We start from the raw sequence: 23,183 nt of genomic DNA, 5'->3' as shown, positions 1-23,183 counted from the left end.
CCACCATTTTTAATACAGTAAAACCTCTATAAATTAATATAGTTGGGACCGGAGAATTCTATTAATTTAGAGAGGTATTAATTAATCGATAAATTAATAATTATTAATTTATAGAGAATTTTCGGTAGCAAACAAAATTAACTTTTGATTAAATTTTTATTCACATAAATTTAAATAAAATGAATTGTACAATTTATATTTTATACTTAATTCAATTAATTCAATGTATATGAATTTAGAAAGTCAATGTAATGTACAATATATTAGATTCAAAGTCCATGTAGTGTATAAGTTAAATTCATTGTATTTTACATAGAAAATATTCAATGTATATTAGGAAAATTCAAAGTACATGAATTAATTTAATTCATTGTATTTTACATAGAAAGTATTCAATGTATGTGTAGTCATAAAATATATTATATATACTGTATATACTAGATTGGGGGAAAAATTATACAAACAAAACAATGGCTTCTCATCTAAAAGGTGTTACAAAATCAACAATGACGGATGAAGCAAGAAAAGCATTATGTGAATATAAAAGAGAAAATTCATCATGCACTCAAAAAGATCTCCAGTTGTGGCTCGAGAATAAGTTTCATCTAAAAGTTAGTCAAGGTACAATATCAAATACACTGAAAAGGTCAGTAGACTATCTTGCAGCTAATTACTTGGAGAAAAGAAAAGATATTAAGCGACATAAACCAGCAAAATATCCAGATATGGAGAAGGTTCTCTATGAATGGTTTCTCCAGTACCAAGATCGTGTTAATATGACAAGAGAGCTAATTTTAGAGAAGGCAAAAGAGACCATGAAAATTTTATACCCTCAACAAGATCAGGAGCACACTTTTTCTCAAGGTTGGCTTGAGAAATTCAAGTTAAGACATGGTATTAAGTCATTTCGTCGCTTTGGAGAAAGTGGTTCTGTTGATGTACAGGACATGGAGAAGAAACTGGAGTCCATAAGGGAAAAAATAAACCAGTTCCCTATGAAAGATGTTTTTAACATGGACGAAACTGGTTTGTTTTATAGGTTACAAGCTGATCACTCTCTTGCTACGAAACAACTTGAAGGAAGAAAACAAGACAAAGAAAGACTCACGGTTGTTATATGTTGCAATGAAGATGGCTCTGAAAAATTCCTTTATGGATTATTGGAAAGTATGCAAAGCCACGGTGCTTCAAGAATGTTAACATGGGCAGCTTGAATTGTCATTATCGTGCAAACAAAAGAGCTTGGATGACTAGTGTACTTTTTGATGAATACATTCGTTGGTTTGATAGCCAAATACAAGGCAGAAGAATTTTGTTTGTGGTAGATAACTGTCCAGCACATCCAAAAAATATTGAAGGACTACAAAATATTGAGTTGTACTTCTTGCCACCTAACATGAAATCAAAAATCCAACCTTGTGATGCAGGAATTATAAGAGCTTTCAAGATGCACTATCGCAGGAGATTTTATCGTGGGTTATTAGAAGGTTATGAGTTGGGACAATCTGATCCAGGAAAGATTAATGTTTTGGATGCTATCAATTATGCAGTCGCGACGTGGACGACAAATGTAAAACAAGAGTCAATAGCAAGGTGCTTTTAACATTGCAAAATTCATTCCATAGATGAAGTTTCGAGCAATTTAAATGAACATACAACTCCGGAAGAATACATTCATGAACTTGAGGTGATGATTAAGGATCTAGGTTATCGTAATAAAATGGATGTTAATAACTTCTTAGATTATCTGGGTGAAAATGAATCATGTTCCGAGGTCCAGAGTATAGAAGAGATTGCAAACACCATCCTTGAAAATAGTGTTGAAGATGATCTTGAAGACGATACAACACCGTTGGAGCCGGTTACACGTAAAGAAGCACTCAAGGCATCAAAAATGCTTAATAACTTTTTGATGCAACATGAAAGCACCACACCCGAGCTTTTGGATGCAATAAGGAAGATTAGGGATGAGCTTCATGTTGATTTAAATTATATGAAAAAGCAAACTACAATTGAATCATATTTTACAAAGATGTAATAGCTATATTTTTATGAATATAAGGGAATTATTAATTTATAGTTTTATTGGGACCATATTTTTATACAGGGTTTTCAAAAAAATTATTATCTTATTATCTTATCGAAATTGATCATTTTTTGAACTGGCCCAAGTCGGGACCGGACAAAATTATTAATTTAGAGAGATTATTAATTAATCGAGTATTAATTTACAGAGGTTTTACTGTAAATTAACCATTAAGAGTTTTAAGGTGATTCTTTCGCGAGTGCCTTACCAACTGCCTAATACACTTTACATAATTGTTTCATATCCCAATTAGTCATTTAAAGTCCTTAATCAAGGTTTCAAAGTAAGGCGAGGGGTAATGGTTCGTTCGCGAAACGCCGTTACTTAAAACGGTCGTTTCTCATCGCTCGTAACTCGGATTTAGGCGAACGACATATCAAAACGAAGCTCGTAACATGAACTATCTAAAAATGGAAAAGGTTAGAATCTTATAGTGACTTCACGGGTCCTAAAGTTCAGAACAGAACAGTTAAGGAAAATCGGGCATTATGACGGTTATGTTTACACGATTTCCAATTTAATTATCACTCTAAATTCTCATCAATTCACTCACAACCACCAACACAACAATATTCAACCATCATACTAAAACTCAGTCCCCAACTCCAAATTTTACCAATTTATCCAACCAATCAAAGACCCAATATTCAAATCCAATACAAATCCACCAAAACTACTTATAATCAAAGATCAAGCCTTAATACTAACAATGCTTCAATAAAACTTAATGGAATCATAAAAATAAAGCCAGGGTTTGAAGTTTATACCTTCCTTTGGAGGTGTTAAGTTGCTAGGAAACCTTAGGGAGCCTCCTACAAGCTTGATCTTTCCAAAGAAATCAAGAACACAAAGTTAGGTTTTGAAGTTTCTAAAAGTCAGATTGAAAGAACTGTAAATATGAGGGTCTTACCATGCTTATTTAGAAGATACTTTTGAACAAGAGTTGTAGGCCATATTAATAGCTTTCCAACGAGCTATAGAACACATCATTTGAGTGAGTATTGAAGGAGATATGGCAGTTTGAAGTTGCTGCTCTGGTTTTGGCCGAGAGCAAGCTTTCAAGGGGGAGAAAGTGAAATGCTTCTTGTTTTGCCCTTTGACTAATTGTGTGGTGAATTACTTGGTTGCTTCTCTTTTATTTTAATTAACCATATTTAGAATTTACCATGGTTAAAAACACTTGGCTAATATTCCACCAATTCAAAATATCTACTTGGTCATGCTTAGGTCATCTTGATTATGTCATCCTTTTACACTTGTTTCCTTCTTATTGGTATGATGACATCATCACCCACTAACCTCTTTGATTAACCCCTAATTACTTGGCTAATGACCGCTGATTTGTTATACGGTTCGCTTAACTTTCGTTCTCTTTTATCGTTTCCCTTAACCTTTCTCAATACATTATATTCCTTTTATGATCCTCTCTTATAATCCTTGAATTTAAATCCTTTCAATCATGTTACCTTATACTCAATTCTTTCGGTATCTGGTGGATTTTCGGGAAAAATCAAAGTGTTCGGATTTGGATTCTGACGATCTTTACATACACCTATTTATCATATAGAGTACTATTCATAAGGGTTTCAAAAATTCCAAAATTTGGGGTTATTACAGTCTCCCCTCCTTAAAAGGATTCCGTCCCGGAATCAGATAGAAAATGAATAGGGATACTCTCTTAGCATTGCACTTTCTAACTCTCGAGTAAATTTTCCCACATTGCGGTTCTACCACCAACTCTGACTAGTTTGATAACCATTCTCGTAAGCACTTGCTCCTTTTCAATCCATAACCCTTCCTGGTTGCTCCATATAGGTTACGTCGGGTTGCATGTCTATGCGCTCATATGCCCCTATTTATCTGACATCCAAATTACACTTCCTTAACATTGATACGTGGAACACGTTATGAACTTGCTACATGTTCGGGGGTAGGGCTAGCTCATATGCTAACTTCCCAATACGTCTTACTACCTCCAAGGGTCCAACAATTCGTAGGCTTAGCTTTCCTTTATTTCCGAACCACATCCATCCTTTCCAAAGGTATACCTATAACAACACTAGGTCCCCTACTTCCTATTCTTTGTCCTTTCATGTCAAATCAACATACTTCTTATGTCCATCTTGGGCTACTACCAGCCGTCCTCTGATTAGATCTATTATATTCTTGATCCTTTGGACTACTGCGGGTCCGAACATCTTGCGCTCTACAACTTCATCCTAACATAAGGGAGATCGACATTGTCTTCCCTCAAGGATCTCATAAGGCGATACCTCGATACTGACATACGATCGATTATCGTGAGATAACTTAATCCGCATTAAGTGATCATTCCAAATTCTTTCAAGTTTATTACATCGGCTCTCATCATAGCTTCTAGCATTATAGCTTTTGCTTCTCACTACCCATTCTTTTCCAGTTCGTAGTCGTTACTATCTTCCGTACATAATACTATACTGGTTACACTTTTGCTCGTTAGCGTTCTATAACCTTTTAATAACCACGTCAACCTTAGTATCACGAACGCGTTAGAATCGGAATACCACCGTACTGATACTACTTCCTTTAGCTGCTTCCATCTTCGAAAGCTTGGTCCTTCATATAGAAGTAAAAGAATTTATTGAGAGATCACTATGATCATGAACACTTGTTATATCGCATAGTTAGTACAGAAGGTGGCCATCCTTTAGTACTTGACAAGTAATTAAACAACATGTGGTATCCTACTAGGCTTCTATCACACAGATAGATAGTCATTCGGCAATACCTCCCCTTCTGGAAGGGTTGTTCTTCTCAGCTTATATGAAATGAAAAGAAGAGAAAAGAACGAATTGAAGAGAATTGTGTATATGAAAAAAAAAATATACTGCCACAAAATATCTGGCTTGGAACCTACCTCTGAACTATAGAGGTTTGTCATAGGAGAACAAAACATATGTGTATATATATCAAGTATTATCGCATCGCATTTCACATGCCTAAATATTTTTTTGCTATTCCGTCCATCATTCTTTGGACCCATACTCTTGCTCGAGCTTATACACAATCACCCTTGAAACTCCCTCGACAACGAAAATCGAATCTGGAATTTCATTCTAGACCTCATCGTTACTAGAATCCATTTCTATACCACAACCTTCTTCGTATGGGTAATACTACTCTTTATCGATAAGAAGGAATAAATATATCATAGGTAAATATTCGGCTTAGTCAGTCTATCATTAATAACTTATACATCACCACGACCCGTTTAGTTGTACTCAATCTCAACATCCATTCCAATACAACTCTCACAGTTGTAATCGACTCTTTACTCGCAGAATCATTGCTGCATTACTATGGTCCACCGCTGACCTACTGTCGTCATTCGTTTTCCATGAAATCTTAATAGCTAACCATACAGAGTCCATACATGTCGTATAGAATTCTTCTAAGGAGGTAACATAATCACCATTCATGATTGATGAAGAACATTCCAGACGTACATACATGACATTAAGCAGATAAAATTGCAGAAGAATTTCAATCAAAGCAACGATAGCAGGTTAATACCATTCTTAATCTGATGCCTTCAATTGAAGACTTAACTCAAAGGTTTGTTTAGTCATTTTTGAAACATGGTCCTGGCTTATTCTCAATATAGGACCTTCTAGGATAGATAGCCCGCTCATGGCGATTACATGAATTAAACATTTACCAAACTACTATTACGGTTGGGTATTGCACAGTCATCAGAAGGAATGTCAATCTTCCAAACCATAATACAATCTTCACAGCTTTAACCATCATCACTGTATTCTTTTGGCACAAGCGCCTATAATTATCTTCTTACACTTAAAGTGTCGGCCACCTCTTTGGCCCTTCCTGATAGTAATATTTCCTTACAATCAATGTCATTTTAACCACCTTCACTAAATTTTCTACCTCATTTCCAATCACTGCTTGAGTGAAGATGTTTTCCTTAAAATATGATGAGTAAAAAAAATACCACCATTTTTTTCCATAAGTTATTGCCTCAGTCTTTAGAGGTTAATCACTGTCACGACTGACTCTCAATCATACTTAGAACATCTTTTATCTTAGGCCCTAATTGCCCTGAACAATTTCGACCTTTACTGGTTTGATCCATACTTTCCCGTGGTTTAACACGTGCCCCACTTGGCATCATTATAATTACGTCATATTTCCTTTATCAACATTTTTACTCTTGAGAATTTTGAATATTACCTTTCTCCTTGTAAAACCTCTAAGGTTATCCTTGAATCGTTCCTCCTGTATTCCCTAGATACAGGGCATATCAAGATACCATTTATTAATACCAGAATCATTGTCTATATACTTCTGAAAAATTTCTCCACTAATTCTTACAGGTTGTTATTACCTTAATCCTTTCCAATTCATACTGTCAAAACTCATACTATCCCTATTAAGGGTAAAATGCCAACCTTTATGCATTCCCCTAGGATTCATTTTAAGTTACCGATATTCTATCCTTAATTCCACCTTTAAAAGGTACATGCATCCTCCCATGGATAAATCAAGTCATATATCCCTAATAAGGGTGTCTTATTCAATCCTTCCCACCTTGATAGTATATGCCTAATTTCACAATAACATCTGTATTCAAAATGAGGTCAATCAATATGGCCTCCAAAAGATAACTACGTTTATCCACTTTTCTTGCTTGATTTGGTAACGATAACAAGGATGTTCTGGAAGATATTGGTCGTGTTCAACGTGAACTTCTTCTTAATAATTCTGTATTTACTTTTGTTGTTTATTTCAACACTCATCTCAATATTGGGATATCTCTCATACCTGGCGTCTCCCTTCCTGGGTATCAAGCCACCGGTCTTACACTTCACATTCTTGAAGGTCACTTCCTTCATCCAATTTTCCTAATTTCTTACTTCCTTGTCTCCTCAGTCTATCCGCGTCTCAATATTTATCCTTCGAACTATCTCAAGGTTTCCTCAAATCCTCCCAACTTACAGGGGATAAAATATATGTATCTCTTATGCCTTCAACCATCAATTTAACTCATGGTGAATCACCCTCATCATGATGATTACATACTTTTCTATTTCTATTGCTACGAGTCTTTAGGGTTTCCTCATACCCAACTTCCTTATCATTCCTCAAACTCTATTGCCTTTATATTCCTTTCCACTTCAGTTTCTTTTTATTTTCCTTTCTCTTATCATTATTTCATGAACCAACACAACATAAGCATTGATTTCAAACATCCCGTCATTTTGGATTCGTGTCCTCAGAACGAATCTTGACAACTTTTACAACTTAGATTCATAATTCATCATACTCGTCCGCCTTTGTTCTGGCTCTAAAGCTTTTACACTATCTCCATAACCTTGGGAAGTACTTTCCTGAAAACAATTGACTGAACTTTAATCAGTTTATTGTAATCTCTGGCTCCGTGCCTTCCTTGGACTTTCACCAGCGGGTGGCCTCTCTCTTAGGAGGGTAAGTGACAAAAACAGTCTTTTGTGATTTGTCAATCATTTAGAATCTCAAATGATTCCTATATTTCCTTTATCCAGGCTCTTGCCTCGACTGGGTCAGCTTGTTCCTTGGAACTCTGAGAGCTTAGCGACTTAAAGGTCCTGAAAGAATTTCTCACCGCATTATTTCCTCAGGGTGGTGGTTGGGGATAATAGTCTAAGTTCTGTCTAGAAAGGTCCATAAATTTTCGTATAGGAGTACCGTCTCGGGTCTCCTTTCCTTACTCGACTTCTGTTTCCTTAGTTTGAACATTCCCTCCTCCTCCCTATAATCGGTGTCATCTTACATATTTTAAATCCTCATTTTCCACTTCATCATGTTATGGGTTCCTTCTATCTTGATGGCAACCTCCCTGACTATCACGTTCAGGGTTTGCTCTAAATCTTATTCCTCAAACTAGCTTTCATCTAAGATCTCATCTTTAAGCTCTTGAACATTTGGAACCCAAATTCTGTAGGAATACCTCATTATTCGCTTATCATCTTTCTCGGTATTAATCTCTTATCATTTGTTGGCTCTCTGCCTTCATTCATCACTTTTTCTGGCACAATATGTTCTTTTCCAATAATTCGGGCTGTATTGCAATCTCAAACAGCTTTTCGGTACCGGCTCCGGTTACCTTCACTTCTATTTCCATTTTCTCAAAAACTCTTATAAACTCTCTCAAAGACATTATCATCTTGAGTCTCTCCTTTTTACTAAGGGCATCAGCCACCACATTGGCTTTCCCCGAATGATAAAGAATCTCATAATCGTAATCCGTGATTAGCTCTAACCACCTCATTTGGCGCATGTTGAGCTCTTTCTGCGTGAAAATGTACTAGAGCACTTATGGCTTAGGTAAATCTCGCACTTCTCTCCATACAAGTAGTGCCTCCAATCTTTAGGGCAAAACTATTGCCACTAGCCCAAGCTCATGGGTAGGGATATCGAATTTTATATTCCCTTAATTTTCTTGACGCGTACACGAGTACCTTGTTGTGCTGTATAAGAGCACCCTAATTCCTTATGCAAAGCGTCAATACAAATCACAATATCTCATTTTTCCATCCGGCAATGCCAACATAGGGGCCGTCACCAACCTTTGCTTCAGTTGTTAAAAGCTTTTCTCGTATTTCTCTGTCCATTCAAACTTCTCAGTCTTACGAGTAAGCCGCGTTAAAGGGGCTACTATCTTTACAAACTTGAACGAACCTCCGGTAGTGACCGGCCAATCCTACCTCTGGTAGTTTCCCTAACCATGGTCATCAATTCCTCAATGGTCCTTTATTCATTCTTATTAGGATCCTCCACGAGATCCTCCTAAGCAACAATCCCATCTAGGACAACATCCTCAACCACTACATCCTCAATATGAACATCATCCGGTCCTGCGTTAGGACACTCTATTGGATCCACAATCTGATCTCCAATAACTAATGAAACATCATCGCGTTGTTGCTCCTCAACCTCAGGGTTCGGAGTCCCGCTACCATGTACGATAACGAACTACGCTTCTATCACGATATTTATAAGGGTTCCTATAAGGGTTTTAACTGTCAGTACTACGTTAGGTAGCCCAACTATGAACTTGGCAAGAGTTCTTATTATCTTAGTGAACTTATTATTTTAACGTCATATCATCTATGAGGTTTATAACGCTTGGCTCTGATACCATTTCTGTAACACCCCCAAATCCGGGGTCGGGGATTCGGGTTGTCACGAGTTCCATTTCCCTTAATAACACCCAATCTAAATAAACAATCAACTACTCCGTACTGTGACCCCACAATATACACACACTCCACAAGTTATAGTCTCAGAGATGAATACTAAAAAAATAACACAAGTCATTTTATTCCACATAATAAGCCATTACACCTCAAGAAGGTTCTGAATAAATTTACATTTCTTTGCCATTATTACAATTCATATTATACATAAGTCTCGTTCATCAATAGTTGAAAACCAAGCCTATTGGTAGCTCCTACCTCAGCTACGGCGGCATCAACGCTTCCAGAAAACTGCGGAATGTTTTCTAACCGCTTGCGAATTGGAAGCTTGGTCTTGTTCATCTTTTCTCTGTTGTTGTGTGATGAAAGAAGAAAGCAAGGGTGAGCAACAAGCCCACCAAAATAATATGTATAATGATTAACAATATATGAGCATTCTCATAGTACTCATGAAAGTCTTGGTCAAAAGAAATGAACCAAGCTGATATCTTAACGCGACCAAGTCGCAAAATATTCAGTATATATATACATATATATACTTTTCACAATATTTGAAATCCTCTGACATGTATAACATCCACAGAGTTCCAGTTTATAACAGTATTAAAATATCATTGCAAGGTGATCTCATATATCTACCCTTGTCTCAACGTTTTTCTGAAACCTTTGTCATTCATAAGACAATCATTAACTAGATATAAGTTTAAAAGATGAAGTTACAAGATACTCCAATATACTTATATCTTTTCCGAATACTACTTGAACTACCACCGTTCAATGTATAAATAGTTCATCCCATAGATTAAGCTACAAGACAAAACTTGTATAAAATTAATCTTTAAAATATCATCAAAATAAAATGAAGTTACGAGATACTTCATTTGATGCAAACATCATTTTGAAAACTTGACCCTGCCAACACTCAACAATCGCCCAACCGTAGCCTTTCTATCGAAGTGCTCTGGGTAGTGTTGCAGAAATATCCAATTGGATGATGAACTCATTACGGGAGTTTGCCGCGCCAGGAAGACCACTTACGATGATCAGTCGTAGAAGTGCAACCCCACCATTTTCTACATGTAGAGGAGAACCTGTCGGATTTACTTGTCAACCGAACTGGACTCCTAAGGAATGAACCGTCTTAGCGGAACTTCCGGGCCATTTGGGCCAATATAATAAGGCTGGGCCGACGCCACTCGACCACTTACGCCACTCCTAGTTCAGATGAAATTCATGACTCTGAAACGTAAAGCTCGTTCCCCCTTTCCCCAAGTAGAAACTTGTTGATACGGCTCCACCAAGAAGTCGTATCTAGTTGGAAAGGAGAACTCACCGATATTTCCCAGGCGATGCCTGTTAATGGATTAACTTGTTCCAAGAATTTTACTTCCCGAGTGTTGGGTAAGTAATCAAAAATTCTTTTATCAAAATAACAACCTTGTTGCGAATATACAATACACCACAGAGCCGGATCCCTCAGGTTTTGAGCGAGTATTTAAATCCCCTTCGAAAGGAGGATCTTAAATATAAAAATGAGTTTTGGGATCCGCTCTAACTTTTAAAATCATTTTTAAGACTCGCAAAACATTTTTAAGAATATTTGGAGTGATGCCGATTTAATAAAATAAATCAGTCCCAATATATTAAGAAATATCTGAATATTATTATTTGAATAATATTCTCATAAAGAATAATCTTTATAAAAATAATTGAAGTAGAAGTTTTAAAACTTATACTTGCAATGAATATTAAATAACCAAAGATATACTTATACGAAAGTACTATCTTTATTTGAATAATCAAAAGTGAGTTTGATGATCGACACATTATTCCTTAATAAAATAAAGAATAATAATTAGTAATTAATCGGAGTCATTAGTCCTCGAATGAATATTCAAAATAATATTCATTAATAAAATAAAAGGGGTCATAAGCCCTCGAATGAATATTCAAAATAATATTCAATAATAAAATAAATGGAGTCATAAGCCCTCGAATAAATATTCAAAATAATATTCATTAATAAAATAAACGGAGTCATAAGCCCTCGAATGAATATTGAAAATAATATTCATTAATAAAATAAACGGGGTTATAAGCCCTCGAATGAATATTGAAAATAATATTCATTAATAAAATAAACGGAGTCATAAGCCCTCGAATGAATATTCAAAATAATATTCATTAATAAAATAAAGTTATCGAATAAACCTTATCCGAATAATAGTTTTGAAAACTATTCATATATATATATATATATATATTATACTCGGGAACATCGATTCCCGGTTTTAGAAAAATGTTCACCTTTGGGTCCCCTACGCTTAAAGAATCACCTAAGTCGTTCGAGTACCCTCGGCTCCACCATTTTTAATAAATTAACCATTAAGAGTTTTAAGGTGATTCTTTCGCGAGTGTCTTACCAACTGCCTAATACACTTTACATAATTGTTTCATATCCCAATTAGTCATTTAAAGTCCTTAATCAAGGTTTTAAAGTAAGGCGAGGGGTAATGGTTCGTTCGCGAAACGCCGTTACTTAAAACGGTCATTTCTCATCGCTCGTAACTCGGATTTAGGCGAACGACATATCAAAACGAAGCTCGTAACATGAACTATCTAAAAATGGAAAAGGTTAGAATCTTACAGTGACTTGACGGGTCCTAAAGTTCATAACAGAACAGTTAAGGAAAATCGGGCATTATAACGGTTATGTTTACACGATTTCCAATTTAATTATCACTCTAAATTCTCATCAATTCACTCACAACCACCAACACAACAATATTCAACCATCATACTACAACTCAGTCCCCAACTCCAAATTTTACCAATTTATCCAACCAATCAAAGACCCCATATTCAAATCCAATACAAATCCACCAAAACTACTTATAATCAAAGATCAAGCCTTAATACTAACAATGCTTCAATAAAACTTAATGGAATCATAAAAATAAAGCTAGGGTTTGAAGTTTATACCTTCCTTGGGAGGTGTTAAGTTGCTAGGAAACCTTAGGGAGCCTCCTACAAGCTTGATCTTTCCAAAGAAATCAAGAACGCAAAGTTAGGTTTTGAAATTTCTAAAAGTCAGATTGAAAGAACTGTAAATATGAGGGTCTTACCATGCTTATTTGGAAGATACATTTGAACAAGAGTTGTAGGCCATCTCAATAGCTTTCCAACGAGCTATAGAACACATCATTTGAGTGAGTATTGAAGGAGATATGGCAGTTTGAAGTTGCTGCTCTGGTTTTGGCCGAGAGCAAGCTTTCAAGGGGGAGAAAGTGAAATGCTTCTTGTTTTGCCCTTTGACTAATTGTGTGGTGAATTACTTGGTTGCTTCTCTTATTTTAATTAACCATATTTAGAATTTACCATGGTTAAAAACACTTGGCTAATATTCCACCAATTCAAAATATCTACTAGGTCATGCTTAGGTCATCTTGATTATGTCATCCTTTTACACTTGTTTCCTTCTTATTGGTATGATGATATCATCACCCACTAACCTCTTTGATTAACCCCTAATTACTTGGCTAATGACCGCTGATTTGTTATACGATTCGCTTAACTTTCGTTCTCGTTTATTGTTTGAGGGATCATACACGGGATCTTATTACTTGGGTTCCCTTAACCTTTCTCAATACATTATATTCCTTTTATGATCCTCTCTTATAATCCTTGAATTTAAATCCTTTCAATCATGTTACCTTATACTCAATTCTTTCGGTATCTGGTGGATTTTCGGGAAAAATCAAAGTGTTCGGATTTGGATTCTGACGATCTTTACATACACTTATTTATCATATAGAGTACTAATACGATCTCAGAATAACAATAAAAAAACCCCTACATAGTGTGACATGAAAAGTTTTCTTATTCAGCATAATCGGCAAAAAGCACTATTCATAAGGGTTTCAAAAATTCCAAAATTTGGGGTTATTACATCTGCCTTCTCTTATGATTTGATTATAGAGGGGATATTGGCAATGCCATGATAAAGTAGTGATTCTTTATAATGTTTATGATAAGCCTGTCATTGATTTCTGAGAAATCCTGATATTGTTCTTTATAACAATTTTTTATCAATCCCTGTTGATCTTTTATAATGAACCTAATGATCCTGATACTTATTACCTTACTCTGTTACCTTGTAATCTTTTTAACCTAAGAGAACCTTTATGAACCCCTTACGTAATGTTTTGATTAACCTGGATTCTTCGATAACCCGTATACCTTGATTTGTATTGATCCTTGGAACTATTCTGATCCCGAACTAGTATACCCTGATATTCATTTGATCAAGATCTTTAGTATTGATCCCTGTTTAGCTTTGATTCGTTCACTTTCCATGAATTTTTAAATTGAACTTAAGAATGATTTTCGACTTGAATGAGTCCGAATGATTTCATATTCTTGGTAATGATAAGATGAACTTAGTCAACTTTTCCTACTTCCAACACAAAGGTTTCCAAACGAATTCCAGATGGATTGGATAAATACGTAAGAGACTAGTGGGACTAGTCTAGTCACATAAGAGGCTAGCGGGGCTAGTCCAATATAAGGCTGAAATAATTCCATAGGTACCATAACGACCAGATGGAGGTCGGTACGGGTTGATCACCCGTATTGTATTTAATAAATGGATATTCCGATCAAGGATTTCTTTATGTTTTATAAAAGAGAAAATGAATATAATCTTTAAAGCAGTTTGCTTCTTTTAAATGAAATGAAATGAAATGATTTGTATCTTCGTTAAAGATGTGATACATGTGAACCTTGTCACTTTAATTAGTTATTGAATTTCGAGGCCTGAATAATCGCTTCTTTCAATTGAGAAACTCTTTTAGAGTCTTGCTAATGATTTGTGATGAATGTCGGCTTTCTCCCAATCTTGAGCCTTGAATCCTGTAAGCCCGAAACTTTTTCTTAACCTTTACTTACCCAATAAACTGCCACCTAGAGATGAAAGTAGAATGCCTCAGATATTGATAATTATTGTGGTATTATAGAACTGTTTATATCGTTACTTGTTGAACTTCTATGCTCATTTATTTTGCTTTGATTTAACCATGGTAGTTAAGCAAGAAAATGGCCAGACTTAGGCGCACCACTCGCAAGAGTGTTCCTGGCGGTCCCTACCATGTTGTAGGTTTCCAGATGCCAGAGCAGGTAACTGTTGTGTGTGTGAGCAAGCGTGCCAGTTGGAAGGGCTATTCAAGTTGGTTTAGATACAATGGGTTATCTATCGGTTCCATGTCAGAATCGAATGAATTTGAACTTAATTATATTTTGGGTTGTAATATATTTATCCTGGTTGGTAATTGTAATCTTGTCTCAAACTTAATCCTGTTTAGATCCTGTTATTATTTAATCAGGGTTTATTATATCTGCTGTTGATATATTAGTTTAATAGTGTGTGGGTCCTCATTTCCTAACCCCGAGATTGAGGGCATCACAAATTGGTAACAGAGCTATATGATCTAGTCCTTGAGACAAGTTAGGATAAAAGGGTATCAGGGTGATTAATATTGCGAGAGTGTTCGACTTATATAGAGTTGAGTTAGACTATTAGTGGTAATGATTCAGATTCTGTGCATAGTTTGCCTGGTTCCCCAGTGGACTCTATCCCACCTCATTCAGTGGAGACCCTGTATGTTAGTTCAGACCCTGAGGATGATCCATCTAAGAGCAGTGAGGCCCCTATGCATGTTTCTCCCCTGAGACCAGATCCCGAGACCCTAGCCCCTGAGCGAGAGCATGCTATGCCTGTGCGTGTGCCTGTCAGTATTGGTGGCAAGTTAGCCCATGATCGAGATTTTGTTTACTCCCGTATTCCTAAGTTGGGAGCTATTGGTGAGACTGCGTAGCTGTATGAACAGTTACGTGATAACTCAACATGAAAATAACACTAGAACATGACAGGTTAATAATACTACGACTACACAAGAAATCAGAAGAAATGAAGACAAGGCATATATAAAGAATCATGATTAGAAGAAAACTTGAAGTCTGTTTATAGGTCACTGAAAGAAGTTCATTAATATGTTCATACCTCAGTGAAGAATAAAGGTTAAAGACTTTCATGGTTTTAGAAATGATGAAGATTCAATGTATAAGTGATACCAGAAGATTTTAGTGTATTGACATTGATTGAAGATAAATAGTGTTTGAAGCATAGGAAACTGAAGAATTGAAGACATGGTATAGACAGAGGTTAAAGAAGAAAACTTCAGTCTTGAAGTTATACTCACTGACAGAAGTTCATTTATATGTTCAAGAGTCAGTGAAGAACAGTGAATAAAGTATTCAAGATTGTAGTAGCAATAAAGACGTTGTCTAAAGTACCAGAAAGGATTCCAGTGAAAGTACATTTGTTTATTGACAGTCAGTGTTTGAAGCGATAAAGTTGTTGCAAGCTTAACAATATAATCAAGGCTATAAAATAAAGACCTGAATCAGGGTTAATCGTCTGTGAACCAGACCAGTTGCACTAGGCGTCAACAGCTCCTGAAAGGAATCTGGGTATTATTTTTGAAAGAATTGTTAATTTGAGGAACATACTTGGATTGAACGTTTATCTGTTAAAGTACGAGAAGAGGTGCAGATGTGTTAGGTAATGAATTACATACAGAGGGGGGTGAATGTGTTTTTATGTTTTTCTGTTTTTCTTGAAATATATATGGTTGTGAACAAAGTAAATCAAATTTTGTAGTAAAATATGTTAATGCTGAAACTAAACATGCAACAATGAATAACACAGATCTTTGAAGACTCACTTAATTTTATATTCAAATTAAGAATGTTTTGCTAAAAAATTTCTAGGCTCTTTGTTGATAAAGAGCTTAGCTTCTTTCTTGAGAGAATACAAGATTTTTCTTATCTAAATTGTTACCTCTAACAAAGGACCAGTGTTAACTTTATATGATAGTTAACTACTGGTTTACATATGTATAATAGGAAATGATATTCACTTTAGTAAACTGTCACTAATCATTCCATTTTAGGAAAAGTATATCTTCCATTTCTGGCTTAGCATATCTTTGCATACTGTGTTAACTTTGATCTTCCTTTGTCAGTTAATCTTCACCCTTTATCTTGCACACTCTTCAAGCTGCTTTTTGTAGACTTGTCAATCCAACTGGTTGGATTGTTTGTTGATTGTTAATCTTGGATATTGAACTAGTCTGCAATTTGTACTTTGAGATTTTATCTCGAGATCTCCAATTAGGCATATAGAGAACTTGACATCTCGATAAGTATATTGGCTTATTGAGATCTCTAACACTCCATAATTGATTTAACTTGTAGAGGTCTCTGAGTTCTCTATAAGAGAATTTAGCTTGTCGAGATCTCTCCACTTCATGTCTTCACTTTGGCTTATAGACATCTCTGAGTTCTCTAGTGACTAATTGACTTGTCGATAACTCAGAGTTCTCTAGTGATATTTGAATTTTCGATATCTCAGAGTTCTCTAGTGATAATTGACTTATCGATATCTCAGAGTTCTCTAATGATATTTTAGTTGTCGATAACTCAGAGTTCTCTAGTGATATTTTACTTGTCGATAACTCTGAGTTCGCTAGTGAAGAAATGACTTGTCGATATCTTTAATCTTTATGTCTTCAATTTGGCTTGTCGATATCTCTGAGTTCTCTAGTAGCTTTCCTGAGTTCTCTATAAGTCATTCTGTAGTTCTTGAAAGACTTCTCTATAACACTAAATCTGTGACTTGTAGAGATCTTGACTTAGAACATTTTTCTCAAAACAAATTTATTCAACTCCAAGCTTCTTCATAATTCTTCTGAGGCATGATCTTCTTGATCTTCTTCCAGATAGAATTCTTAGGCTTGATACTGTTTACAGAAAAAGACTTCAGTATGCTCTTTGACATTTTTACAGACTTTAGATGTTACAATACAAAATGCATACTAAGATTACAATACAACTTACTTAAAGTTGTCAATTTGACTTAGTCTTGTTACTGTACAGGCATGTCTTGCACAATAATCTCCCCCAATTTGTGAGAAGATTGCTTAACATAAATTCATGCCTTTTAACAAGACTAACCCCAAGTTATGATGGAAACTAAGATTAATACATAAAAATTGACACAATTATAACTTTTATATATTAGGAGATTTATAGAGTTTAAATGGTTACAAGCATCAGGTAAAGAATGTTTTTGCTTCTGCTTCTTTTCAAATGAGATCCTTTAAGTAATCAAGAACTTCAAGTTCTTCTATAATAGGTGTCCCACTTAAAGCTTCTACAAGTTTGAGTCTGTCTACCTTTGGATAACCACTAACTAGTAAATCAATCCTAAATCTTGAGAATTTGCCAGCTTTAATGTTAAAAAACTTTCCATCCTTAGAGATTCTGCTCATTCCCTTTGCTTTCAGTTCTTCTGATCTTTTTATGAACATTTCAATTTTCTCATCATACTTCTTTTTTTTTTCTTCATATTTAACCTCATTTTTTTTTCTTCTTTCCTCCCTTATAATCAACCACTCAGCCAAAACTGATCTCCATGCTCTTGTAGCAGTATCCTTATCTTTTAGAAAGCTTATCACTCTCTTAATTTATGTAGGAGAGAGAGAGAGTCCATTAAAGCACAACCTAGGAATGTGAAGGACCCATCTTCATAGTAAATTCTAACTTCCCTTAGAGATACAACCCAAACTCTAACTATTTCCTCAACTAGTTGTTGAAAATAATCTTCATCTGAGATACACCAATTTAAAGGTAGAAAGTCACTTTGCTTGAAACAGTTCCAGATGGCCCTTTCAGTAACTTGTACCTTTTTGAGCATCCTTAGCCTTCTTAAGTTTCCTCCCAACAGTTTTGTAGTGAATTTTGAGTGAAGGCTTGTCTAAAGGTAAGTTTGTGATTTTCTTGAGAGATGTTTGGTTTGAGGTGATTGGTATTTTTAGGAAGGTGTTTGCAGTTTGTTTGTATAGAAACTTTGTCTTAGAGGTTAGATGTGGTTTGATGATTGAGGTTGTTGGCTTCGAAGGTTGAGCTAGATTTGTTTGGATTTTTAGGGTTTGTTGTGGTGGTTCTGAGCAATCTTGTCTCTTCTTGAATCTCCTCTCACTTTTTTTCTTATTCTCATCATCCTTCTTTTTCTCATCCTGCTTCTTGTCCTTGCCACCAGTTGCTTTTGAAGATTGACTTGGATTTGAGCCAAAAGGTTTTTATTTGTCATCCTTCTGCTCATCATCATCCCTGTCTTTTCTTAGATTATATTAAGTATTTGGCAGTATGGTGTCAGGATTTACAAGATATCTATCCAAGATTTTTATCATCTCCACATCCTCATCCTTCTTGTTCCTTTTATACTTTAGATGAGACTGTAGAGTCATGATCAACCTCATATTTCATTTGACACAATGTTTAGGAACAAGGAGATGTCTAGCTTGTTTGGTTGTTTGACATACATAAACTACTCCTTGGTTTGGATATAGATAGGCTTCTGGAAAAGCTGTTATCTGTGCCTTTTTGAGCTATTGGAGAAGTTGAGTGTCTTCTGGAATAACTGGATTCACTCTGTCAATCATTACATCCAGTTCAGATGCTATTAAAGGTTAAAGATTTGTGACAGTCACCTGAAGATACCTGTCCACACCACCATTATTGATGTTCATGACAATCCTTTTCTCTAAAAAGTTATCAATTTTCACCACCACTGTCCTTATGAAGTTGATATTCTTGGTCAAAGCTTTCTTGCATGTCACATAGTTGTTTTGAAGAGACACTCTTAGTTCTGTAAGAAGGTCATTGAATTCCTGATCTTGATTGGGTCCTTTTGCAACCTTGAGAAGTCTTTCTTTTCAACATCAACTTGAGAAGATGTAACGCCCCCAAATCCGGGGTCAGGAACCTGGGTCATCACGCAATTCTTCAATCATTTGTAACCTGCATTAACTCGATAATCCAATAATTCCATATCACAGACCCCCAATCTCACACACTCACAAGTTATAGCCTTAGAAATGACGTACAATAAGTATCATCTGTTATGAAAACTCAAATGTACTTTACAGGATCTCAAACAATTATTCAAAACCTCTACACGAAGTTACAATAATTACGACTGATATCTTATACCTATCTGATACTCTGGCACACCTGAGACAAAGCTGCCAGGGATTCTCCCCATGAATGCAAGCAACTAAGTCCCACACCGGTATACTGGTTATCTGTTGTGTTGTGTCATTTAAAAGAAAGCAAGAGTGAGCTATAATGCCCAACATAATAATTTACAGTGTGAAAATGACTGTATGACAAACTCACGTAAAACATCATATATGATAATTACGTTTTATTCAAAAATAGTTTTCCTTGGTGACACGCACCTTCTCATGAAAACAATTCTTTAGTGGATTTTATTATCCTGCGAATACCTTAATGGTAAACCCAGCACCTAGGCTTGGGTTACGGTATTGCATCACAATTCCAATTGGAAGAATATGACATTCATTGGAGCCACCGCACACGATGATCAGTCGTACTATGATAAAAGTAACCTTTTCTACATGTAGATGGATGATTCCCTTTTATTCTCGGTTATCACCCTGGCCACATTCGGGCCTTTTCTGTGTCCGTCCCTCTCAGGTACACACTTCGCGTCTATCCCTCTCAAGACACGGTTTTGCGCCCATCCCTCTGAGGTACGCATACTCCATATGTTCATCAGTATATAAAATACTTTCTCATGTGGTAGTAAATTGGTACTCTCCCCAGTCCACGAAGTACTTGAGTCTACCCCTCCTTGTCCTTGTAAGAATCCCATCATATATCTGGAACTTATATTGTTCCCCAAGCATATTGCTTGTTGATACGTACACTTGGATATGTACGTATATATATGTACCTCCGAGAATTTTCGGAGGAAGTACTAAGGATGTGAGTTGACCGTTGTCAACATATTTGTTATATAAGGGGGAGTTTCTTTTGAAACTATATTCAAAATATTTAAAATAAGTCAAGATAATATTTTCCGACATTCGCCCCGCCCAGAACAGTCATGTTTGACTGGGTATTCAAATGATTTTTCCAAAAATCAAAAAGTATTTTAAATTAGGATCTATGATTTTTAAATCATACATAAACCATTTAATGAATAATAAATAAATAAATGATGATCGATAAATAATTAAACCTCGAATGAGTTTACTCTTTAAAGGAATATTTAAAATACTATTCCTCAATTAGTTTATGTCTACGCAATCAATAATCTTTAATGTTTTATCAGGTTTGAAATAACTAATCGTTTGAGTATACTTCTCCCATAATAAAGGAATAGGTATATAATATTTATTGTTCGAATAATAAAATATAGTTGAGGGAATATGATCGTTGGGAAATCGTTTTAATAAAAGTTCGAGGTATTTTAATGTTTCGTAAGTGGACGTTGAGTCCCTTTAAAACGTACTATTATGGACTTATAATTGTCCTAATATCACCATGACAATTTCCGGGTTTATATTTTATAACACAAAACTGATCGACTCTCGGTCTTACGACTTATACATCACGCTCTATTATAGCGTTAATATTCTAATTAAAACACCTCCGGAATACTTCCGCGTTTTCATCAATTTTTACTGACCGATCCTCGGTCTAAAATATATACACGCCACGCTACTCGCTAGCGTTAATATTCTCAATTATAAACTCCTCCGGGATACCTTCGGGTTTTTATAAGCTTACACCGACCGACTCTCGGTCTAAATATAACATATCGAACTCGGTATGAACATTTACTAGAAATTATCAACAATTGAGTAATGTAATACATCTCAAACTTCGTAAAACAGTTTGAAGCAATCTCATGCATATATCACAGTTTTGTAAAATATTCACAACACAACAGTTCTTAAAAGGTAGGGTTTGAAAACTTGCCTGGGTATCTTGAGGTGGAGGATGCTCTGGGTTCCGCTCGGAAATCTATAATCATAACACAAGTCGTTTTGTTAGGTCCCGTTCTAATTTACGGCTACCCGCACTCATGCGCTAATCATTATGCACCCTATCAACTTATATTACCCTTATTATTTCTTTAAGTCCTTATTCACATTATGGTCACTTCCTTTTTCAAAGTATCTTATGTCCATTTTCATTTTCGTCATCGGCTCCGCTTATGGATTCTACGGTTTCTAATCACGCGGTCTCAGCTCCGATATTTTTATAAAATTGAAAAATCATTATTTTCACTTGGAATATTTATGAAAGTTAGGAAACTCAATTTAATACTCTCTGTAAAATTTTCATGATTTATGAATATTTTTAAGTCAATCCTTTATATTTTCAAAGTTCGTAATTCGTAGCAGTTTTTGTCGCGTAAATCACTTTTAGTAAAATGGCCATAACTTTTGATCCGTAAATCGAAATCAAGTGATTCAAGCGCCTAAACGATCCTTGTACATTTTATATCATAATAAAGGGTTTTTTTTCAAGAAAATACAGTTTAAATCTTCGGGACTTTCTGCAGAAGCTTAAAGTTACATTTTGTTCATTTTAACGAGATTACGTTTACGATCAGAGTTTTGTTTACGCCTTAGATCTTTATACTACCACCACCAATAAACATATCATCATAAACACACTAAATCCTCTCAAGAACATCATGTTCTTGAGGCAACAACAATCAACCTTAATTCTACTTAGCTAAACATCAAGATTTCAACAATAACATCACTAAAACTAGGTCTACAACTACATACTAAAAGGATCTTGAAATTGAATCTTAAATAAAGTTGGGGTCAAATATTTTTACCTTTATTGAGAGCTTGAGATATGTTCTTGATGATGGTGAAGTCTTGGGAGTGCTTAGTATAGTTTTTGGAACCTAAAACCACCATTGAAATCAAGAAACCAAAGAAGAGTTACTATTCACACTATTCATTATCAATTTTCTTGATTTTATTTCACCCTTAAAACCTTGATAAAAAGATCTCAAAGATTTATCTTACCTTATTTTGGTTGATAGGAAGCTTTAGAATTAATGGGAGGATTTATCCATGGCTAGAGCTTGAAGTTTTGATTTTGATTTCTTGGTTTTAAGAAGAAGGGCCGAATGGGAGGTTTTGGGGAGAGAAGGAGATTTTTTATGCTTGCTTCTTGGTTGCTTCTTGGAAATAATGCAATTGGTATCTTGTATTGATTTTTATTCTCTAGTTTATATCCTAGGATTTGATTTTTGTTGGCAAATCTTAGACAAAACTAGCCAGCCTTTGGTAGATTACAAGCTAAGCCACTTGTTTCGCTCTGTAGCTCACTATTTGGTAGCCTTGATTGATCATCCTACACCTTGATCACTATTTGATAAAGTAACCATGGTTATTTTCCTACCATGGTTAGTTAGTGCGTTACGTTTATTTAATCGTTTACACATTCGCTCGGTCGCTTAAACATTTCCGTAATACTTTCTTGTAAATGGTTCGCGACGTAATTCCTTTCGTATTTATTCCTTATATTTTAAATTATTGTACTTGAATATAATCCGTAGGGTTTTAAATTCGTAATTATATTATGATCCACGTAATCCTCGATGATTCGTAAATATGGTCATTCTTCAAAGTTCGTTTTATTCGAAAACTAATAGCGTTTACATACACTCATTTGGTACGTATAATCATGTTATCAACTCTGAAACTCATTTTCTCATGCACAACATAGTGTGGGCTATAAAGTTTTTCCCCTTCCGTCAGGGTTACTATTTATTAAACATTTTACAAGATCTCAAAAATTCAATTTATTATATTACTATTCATAAAGGTCTTTTACCGATGTCAAAAATTTGGGTTCTTACAGTCTTCCCCCCTTAAAAGGATTCCATCCCGGAATCAGTTCAGAAA

The 23,183-nt window shown here is 35.3% G+C and overlaps 1 pseudogene; it reads left to right on the top strand.

Moving 5' to 3' along the window:
- The first annotated feature begins 470 nt into the window (after nucleotides 1-470).
- LOC141679105 (CENP-B homolog protein 2-like) lies at nucleotides 471-2,176 on the top strand (annotated as a pseudogene).
- Nucleotides 2,177-23,183: the final 21,007 nt, after the last annotated feature.

This window comes from Apium graveolens, chromosome 8, assembly GCF_009905375.1.
Source record: "Apium graveolens cultivar Ventura chromosome 8, ASM990537v1, whole genome shotgun sequence".
NCBI lineage: Eukaryota > Viridiplantae > Streptophyta > Magnoliopsida > Apiales > Apiaceae > Apium > Apium graveolens.
Note: the sequence above shows the minus strand (reverse complement) of the source record. Positions and strands in the feature narration are given on the sequence as shown.